Source organism: Aplidium turbinatum, chromosome 9, assembly GCF_918807975.1.
Source record: "Aplidium turbinatum chromosome 9, kaAplTurb1.1, whole genome shotgun sequence".
Taxonomy (NCBI): Eukaryota; Metazoa; Chordata; class Ascidiacea; order Aplousobranchia; family Polyclinidae; genus Aplidium; species Aplidium turbinatum.
This window is the reverse complement of record NC_137480.1, coordinates 7679487-7688549: the sequence shown is the minus strand read 5'-3', so window position 1 is coordinate 7688549 and position 9063 is coordinate 7679487.

Here is a 9063-nt window from a genome sequence, read left to right as displayed (position 1 = left end):
TCATGCAGAAGAAAATAGTGTTTCCTATCGTTGGTAGGTCCACACTTACGACAGTTATTTGCATGATTACAGTCTCTAACCATATGCTGGCGCAAACAATTCAAGCATTTGCCAGCTTTCACAATGACATCTCTCCGATCTTTAGGTGTCAAGCGCAAAAATTCTTTACAATTAGACAAAAAATGATATTCAACTTGACCACGTGACGAACAACAAAAACACGCCGGTATGTCACTATGTCTGGCCACACCGCCGCGCGGTGCGCCAACAGCAGTCGAGTACTGCGAACTCCCTGAAATCACATTATCATGGGGTTTTACCGACGTCTGCCTAACCGGACATGAAGGCAATTTTCTTTTGCCAAACTTTTTAAAATGCTGCGACTCACCAGAATCGCCCATTAGCATAATGCTAAAATCAGTCGACTTGCGCGTTTCCTCCCGTACTACAAAATCAAACAAACTCTGAAAAGTAGGTTCCTCAGTGCTACCATAATACTGATCACCTAAAAAGTCAAGATAACGCTGCTTAGCGTCAAACGGGAGTCGCTTAGCCAAATCCAAAACAAAACGTCCTTCTAATTTATCACGCTGACCATAAGCTTTCGCGTAAAGCAAACACTGCGACAATTCATCTTTAAACTCTTTCAAATCACTGGAAGAGATAGAAGTTAATTTGCTACCATAGCGATACTTTCTAATTTCTGGTTCTGCGAAAAGACCTCCACGAACTCCAAAACGTTGGGACAAGCGAGATAACGACATTTCTATCCTGTCTTCCTCTGACAAGCCAGGAGTGTCGGAAACCAAATTAGCAATCGTTTGTGCAGCTGTTCTAACACAAGCTGCTTGCAACAAAGTCAAACGAGTTCCCTTAAAGGGCGAAGCTGCCATCAAGGCCATAACACGATTTTTAAAGAAGACAAATGGCATATTATTACCATCGTAACCAATCAAGGCCGCCTTATCGAAGAACGTCCTACTATTTTGGTATTCAAAAAAGCAATCCTGCTGTTGAGAACTCGATTTAGCGGGAGAAGACAAGCTATATCCCTTAAGGGGCTGAGTGGGCTCAGTCACATGCACAGCCCGATCACGATCCTCACACACGTTAAAATCAGGAGACGCGATACGCCTCTCACAACCACCCAAATTACGTGTAGCTGGGCGATCAAAAACTAGCGGCGCTGAAAACTGTGAAGGGGGCAAAGCATTACTGCTAATGGCGGCCCCGTGACCTGTACGCTCTGGGGGAGGAGTTCGGTTGTAATTTGCAGGCCTTGGCTCTACAGCCTTCGGAAGACCCTTAGCCGCGGCCCCGAGACCTCCTGAAACAGCTGGAAAACATGTGGATTGTACAGGTCCACTTACGGATTGAACAGGCGTCTGGAAAAGGTTAGGTAAATTAAACTGTGATTGATGTTCACTTCTGGAATGCCTAGAAGAGCCCTTCCTAGAACTACGCCGGGAGCCCAACTCAGAACGATATTCAGCTAAAACTACCTCTTTACGTTGTTCGGCCCTCAACTGAGCGTCTTTGAGTGCGAACTCAGCAGCTCTAGCTTCGGCTCTCGCGGCGGCCTCAGCAGCTCTCGCTTCGGCCTCAGCTCTCGCGGCAGCCTCAGCTCGTGCGGCCTCAGCAGCTCTCGCGTCGGCCTCAGCTCTCGCGGCAGCCTCAGCTCGTATGGCTTCAGCAGCTCTCGCGTCGGCCTCAGCTCTCGCGGCAGCCTCAGCTCGTATGGCTTCAGCTCTTGCGATGGCCTCAGCAGCTCTTGCTTCGGCGTCAGCTTGGATCTGGAGCTCCTCTCGTCTTAACTGTAGGTTAATTTGTGCAACTATCCGTGACGAGCTCTCAGACATCCTAGTGCTTACATTTGAGGCGCTATCCTCAGGATGTATGTCAGCATCCAACCTATCTGAGAACTCACTTTCTTTTTGTTCGAAGTTATTTTTTAACGAGTTAAATTCGGGATCTACCCTATCACGAAGTTCTGCCAAGATTGCAGAGTTAACAATTTTACTCAAAAGAGCATGGAAATGCCGTAATTCCTCTTCTAAAGTAGATAACTTAGATCTAAAAATTAACAGTTCCTGCTTATCACTCAAAGAACCTAGGGCTACAGAAAGTTTCCCAATTTGAGTCAAAATATCCCGTCTAAGATGCCGGGCCTCTCGAACTGACTTAGCCTCATCGTTAATGGGTCCCTCCCCAGAATGGCCTGCCCGACCGCAAAGAACATCATCAGGCTTAAACTCAGTCGAGTCGACGGCGGTCGAGTCCCTGTCACCACCGAGTGTAGACATATTAAATGTTAGGGCTAAATTTAACAATTAAAAAATTAAGTTACACAAACACACAAAATTACAGTAGTTATAAAAAACTTAACTGCAAAGACCGTAAAAATACAAAAAAGAATTTAAATGCACGATACCGTAGCTGTACGAGTATGTGAAGTCCAAACGTCCACAAAACTTGCTTGGATTCTTCCACTTGAATCTTCAAGCACAGATGGATTGCCTTTAATCTTCTTTCTTGCCAATGAATGTCAAAGTTATTTTTTTTTCTGTACCAAACTGAGAAGAAATGTCTTTAATTTTCTTTGCTTCTTTAGACTACCAACCAACAAGATCTTCTTTTATTATTTCTTTGCTTCTAAGTGCTTCTTGGCCTACCAACTAACTAACTTCGTCTTTTATTTTTTGCTTCTAAGTGCTTCTGTGCCAAACACTAGACAGAGAATCGTCTTTTATTTTTTATGGTCACAGCGGTAAACCATAATTTCTTCGTGGGAAAATTGTAACTTAAAGTTCCCGGATCCTTTCGTCTGCATATAATGACCGAAGAAACACACACTTGAACTTCTTTTCAAAAAGTGTATTTCTGTAAAAATTAGCCCACGGCTACCGAAAACGAGGGGGTGCAACGCGTACACCACTGAAAACTGTCACTACAGAACAGATTACTTGGATAAAAGACGGAACCTTTGTCCAGCTAGCAAGCACTAAGCCAACAGTTAAATGTGCGGCCAACTTTCAAACAATCATTTTACGAATGACCAGAATAGATATCAATATCTCAAATTCACGTAGAAAGTAACTGTGACGCAATAAATGAAAGACAATTATGAAGTCATTCCAACAGGTGTTTAAAGCTGATGTAATATTTCCTGTTTAAACAGGCCCAAACAAGTCCAAACAAGTTTGACACAAGTCTATGAACGATGGTGCAATTTTGGCACATTTTCTAGCAACTTCCATGACGTAATATTCAGTAGACTTGAACGGTTTTATATGACGTTTGATTTGTACAGAGATTGGCCGTAACAAAGAGATCCAATTCAAAAACTGGCAAAGAAGGCGAACGTGGCCTATGGAACCATGTTCACAGTTCTCAAGAAAGATTTGAAGATGAGCCCATTTAAATACATGAAGAAACAGTTGCTAAATGTCAATACTATTGAGAAACGTCTCTCCAAGAGTCAGAATTCTGCTCTCACGCATTGAAGGAGGCACGCTGCCAAACCTTGTGTTCAGCGATGAGAAGAAATTTGATGTCTAGCATCATTTTAACAGTCAAAATGATCGTGTTTGGTCAAGAAATGGTTACATGGAACCCCGGGTAGTCACTCGGAGACAAGGGGCGGCATCAGCAGTTGATGGTGTGGGCCGCAGTCAAAGAATCAGCAGGAAGGAGTCCATTGATTTTTGTGAACTAAGGAGTGAAATTGAACCAAGAAAACTACCGAAATGATACTCTTGAGGGTTCATTGTTGCCTTGGGCAAAGAAACACTTCAAAACAACGTAACTGGTCATTCCAACAAGATTCTGTCCCTTCACATGGAGCTAAGAGAACGCAAAACTGGCTTTCAGCTATAATGTGCCGTTCTTCATTTCCACGGAAGAATGGACTCCTTCATCCCCAGACCTGAACCCCCTAGACTTTGGTATCTGGTCTTACCCGGAGAACAAGGTTTCGACTAAACACCACCAAAGTTTGGAAGCGCTGAAGGCTAATCTGAAAAAATAATGGACCTAAATACCTCAAAGAGTTATTTGTGACTTTTGCAGGTCCTTTTCGAAGCGTCTCCGACTTGTTATCGACGCAAATGGCGGACACATTGAGTAAAACTTGTTTTTCTTAAATACAGTAGTCTATATGTCTTGTGGCTGGAAATGATAGCGATCCATTACAGTTGCAAGTTTATCGAAGAAGGTACCAACAGTGTATCTATTAAATGCTGTTGCCCTTGCTAATCATGTCGCGTCAGGAGTAGCCTATGTATCGACAACTTTTGGCGATCTTTGAATCCCAACCAGAAGCTTTGTCCTGCTTTCTTGTCCTCTTTCCAGCTATCGGGAATAACAACGTTACTTCTCACAGCAAATTCGTAGGAAAGCATGTGACATTTGTCTTTTGACCAGCCATAATAGGTAGAAGCCAAGTCTTTCACGTGATTGGCTAGCTCGGTTTCCATTTCCATTGTAAATATCATATTAGCTGTTTTACATTTCTTGTATCCAAAATTGTCATAACGTTTTTCTTTGCGCTTCTTAATATATCGCTCTAAAGTGAACCTGTTGTTGACCCCAAATTCGTTTGCAGCTGATCGAATCCAGGTGCCACGTTCATTTGCTTCAGCAGCACGCTGGAGATCTTATTCAGAGCTACTACGAGTAGAAATCCGGGTGCATTTTGTGGCATACTGCTTACAAGCTTGATGTTTTCTTTTAAAAAAGTCTAAACTCATAAAATTCTGTGGTGCATAAATGTACAGTATTTTAGGCTTACAGATAGCTTACTTTTTAACAGAAAAAGTCATTTTTAACTGCTCTGATTGTTTGTTGAAAGCAAAAATTATGACTCACAAGGTTTATGAGGCTTTTGCAGAACATTGTTACTCTAACTTTGAACTTCTACATTACATGGATCAACTCTCCTTATCCGGTTCAACTCTCCTTTACACTATGATCAACTCTCCTTTAGGTGCAGGAGAGTTGAGCCATTTGGCAAAACTTTTTTAAAGTTAAATTCTGAAAATACGTTTGATATTGACTAACATTTAATCAGACTGATTGGAAGCCAATTGGTTCTACTTCAACATCAGCACACAACATTTGGACCAGCAACCACACAATCGGAAATATGGGCTCAAAAGCAAAAATTGGTTCAACTCTCCCGCATCTCCCCTAGACAATCGATGAGTTATCAAACTGATTCATTCAGAAAGGCAACAGGAGTAAAATCTTTGTACGATGCTAAAAGAGCTTACCAGGCATTGTCCTAGTTGGAAAAACCTCTCTATTCTCAAATACTCCAGCTGATTAAGATCCTCTTAGTTTGGCCGTTAAGCTCTGCTGCTTGTGAGAGGTGTTTTTCCAATCTTCGTAGATTGAAAACCTGGCTGAGAAATATTTTGGGACAGGAAAGGTTGAATGCTAGCATTGTTTGCAACATTCACGACAATAGCCTATTCTTAATGACATCATCATAAATAACAGTGCTAATTAATTAATTGCTAATGAGTTTTCAATGCGCACTACCGTAAGACGCAATATGTTCGGTTGTAACTAGTTCTTGTGATGTGTTTGAAAGTTGTCATTTTTGCCATAAATTTGAAGATGTTCTTCTGTAGCTTCGATTGTTTTCAGTCTCCTGACTAGTGACTATGTCCTATAGTGCACTAAGTGTTGTGATTCTAGTGAAGGAGAGGGCAAGAAGAAAAGTAGGTAGGCTATACCTTTTGTTTTTTTTGGAAAAACTAAATATTCATTGGAAGGTCATAGGTTTGAATCCTGCTGGAGGTACCAATTTTTCTTTGCTTTTTTCTTAATCTTGCGGCAGTCATTCACAAGAGCACTTTTATCTCCATGATTTCTTATATGTATATTATGCTGTTAGCAGCTAATTTACAGAGGTCCGGCGATTGTTTAATAAACTTAATACTAGTAGCCTACCACTAAAATTGTGTATAAAAATAAGCATCCCCCCAATGTTCAAAATCGTCTAAAAATTTGATAAAATTTTGATTTATCCCCCCCAATCCTCAACTAACTTCGGCACCACTGGACACAATATCTCCAAAACTCTTAACAGCAACCTTAGAAGAAATTTTTAAGCAACTTAACTGGGAAGAAAAAGAAATCAAAATTGATGTGAATACATAAACCATTTACGTTTCGCTGATGACATCATCCTTATATCTGAGCAACCTAAACAACTACAAACAATGCTAAGTGAACTCAATACAGAAAGCAAAAAGATTGGCCTTCATATGAACTTTAACAAAACGAAAGTTATGTTTAACAAACTGGCAGACATCGACAGCAATATTCTTTTGGACAGAGCGACTATCGAAAAAGTTGATCACTATATATATCTTGGCCAAAAAATTACAACCAATTCCAATAAAGAAGATGAATTAAAAGAAGAATATCACTTGGATGGCAGGCCTTCGGAAGAGCAAGTTCGATATTTAAGTCAAAACTGCCTCTTTCTCTCAAGAAACAAGTCTACGATCAATGCATCCTTCCAACCACTACATATGGTGCAGAAACTTGGAACCTTACAAAGAAATTAACACACTAAGAACTATGCAGAGAGCACATGAACGAATCATGATGGGTTTAACATGGCGAGATAAAAAGACTGTCTAATGGATCAGAAATCAAACGAAATTACGAGATGTATTGAGCACAATCAAGAAACTAAAATGGTCCTGGGCAGGTCATATAGCAAGATAGCAAACGCTTGTAGCAAACCCTTTTAGCAAACATTTATAGCAAACGCTTTTTAGCAAACACGCATCACCTACAGTCTCAGATTAGCAAACGCGACTCACTTCTTTAGAAACCTCTTTTTAGCAAACGCGGGTCACATTCAGAGGAGTAAACCCTTTTAGCAAACATTTGTAGCAAACGCTTTTTAGCAAACACGCATCACCTACAGATTAGCAAACAGGACTCACTCCTTTAACAACCACCCTTTAGCAAACGCTTGTAGCAAACCCTTTGTAGCAAACGCGAGCCATCCCTTTAGCAAACGCGGATCATCCCTTTAGCAACCCCTTTTAGCAAACGCGGGTAACCCTCTTCAGAATAGCAAACGCTTGTAGCAAACCTTTTTAAGCAAACGCAGACCACCCCTTCAGAATAGCAAACGCGAGTCATACCTGAGGACTTTGATGTAAATATAATAATTGTTCTATCTTTTGAATAAACATAGACTAAAACAACCATGTGTATTTACAATTTAATAGTTTATTACGCACGGTATACATTCACTATTTTTGTAATTAATTTTCTGCAACAAGGACAAGCAAACAAGCAATTTATAGACGCAATAGCAACGAGAGATGACGTCGAAGCTGTGATTTATGCAATGCAAATGCATCATTTTTGTTAAAGATAAGGTGGTTGCAATAACTGTAATGTATGACATCGAAAAGACTTTAAAACATAACCAACATATTTTTAGTAATACACAAAGCTACTTTTTTACCTGAAATTAAAGTTAACAAAGTCTTTTTTGATTTAATATCATTCCAAAAAGAAACGTCTTTTTTTTCGGAAAGTTCTATTGTCTGCTGTGGTATTTGGTCAACAGGCCAACACGGAGTTCATTTTCCTTGCCAGCTATCTCGGAAAGATCTAATTGTCTGCTGTGGTAATCTGACAACACGTCAAGACGGAATTGATTTCCTTTGCAAACCGGTAAAGAGTAGCAGCTGTGTTCATTGTAATCATTTCGAAAAGAAAAAGCTATTTACACATGTTTTATAGTTGTAACATATACTCCGTAATAACTTCAAAGATTTGACTTTATTTATAATACAAACAAACAAGCAATTTATGGACACAAAAACAACGAGAGATGACGTCGAAGCTGTGATTTATGCAATGCAAATGCATCGTCATTTTTGTTAGAGATGAAGTGGTTGCAATAACTGCAGTATATGACATTGAAAAGACTTTAAAACATAACCAACATATTTTTAGTAATACACAAAGTAACTTTGTTACCTGAAATTAAAGTTAACAAAGTCATTCTTTATTTAACATCATAATGCTGTTTAAATTTTATAACTGTAGACACACACTGCTGACAACCACTGCAATAATCTAACTTCTACCAAACAACTAACCTAGCACTTCCAACCTAATACCTCGTATACTAGTCCATGGAAAGTCATTTTTGATGTCACATCATTGTGGGTTCTTTGATGTTGTTTAAATTTTATAACTGTAAACTTGTAAAGGACGTAAAGTTTATAGATCGGTTCATATGCGGGGTTTAATTAAGTTAACTTTATATAAGGTTTGTTAATTTTCGTCGGTTTGGGTGTAACCATGTTTTTTCGCAACGGTGTTTTGCTTGTAAGAATAGAGTTTTCACTATTGCTTCTGGTATGTAGATAGGTTTATCGGCTCGATTCCAGGTCTTTCCAAATGCTGGGTTTTGTTCTTGCTGAGTATGTTATGTCGGTAAATCAATGAGGTTTCACTGTTTTTTGCTTTGTATAGGTTAGTGAATTTCGTTATATTTTGATTCTTTTAATCACTGGCTTGCTTTTAGTTTATTGTGAGATAAATGGTCAAAGGCGTGCTTAGTCTCTATGACTTGTTGAAAACCTTAATAATATTGCATTTTGTCATCTTCACTTCAGTTAATCTTCGTTTCGGTTTATTTTGGTTTTGGTAAACTTTTATTTCGTTAGGTCTACGTTTCGCTAAAACAGTGGTTTTAACTAAAACTTTATTGTTATGTTTAATAAATGTAACTAATCTGGAAAATTAATTTTGTTGATATAATATCATTTAATGGTTGTAAGAATAATAGCTTGGTCAAAATGACCTAACTTTAAGCTTGTCATGTAAGAATAACATTTACGATTTTGTTTTATGATGCTTACAACGACTGCACTATACTCCATGATATTATCATAAAGGTACAAGTCACCACCAGTGGCGTTGACAGGGGGGTCCAGGTGGTACTTTTGGACCCGGGCCCGGAATATTTAGGGGGCCCTGATTTAAAAAATTCCCCGCGACTTCAAATATTATCAA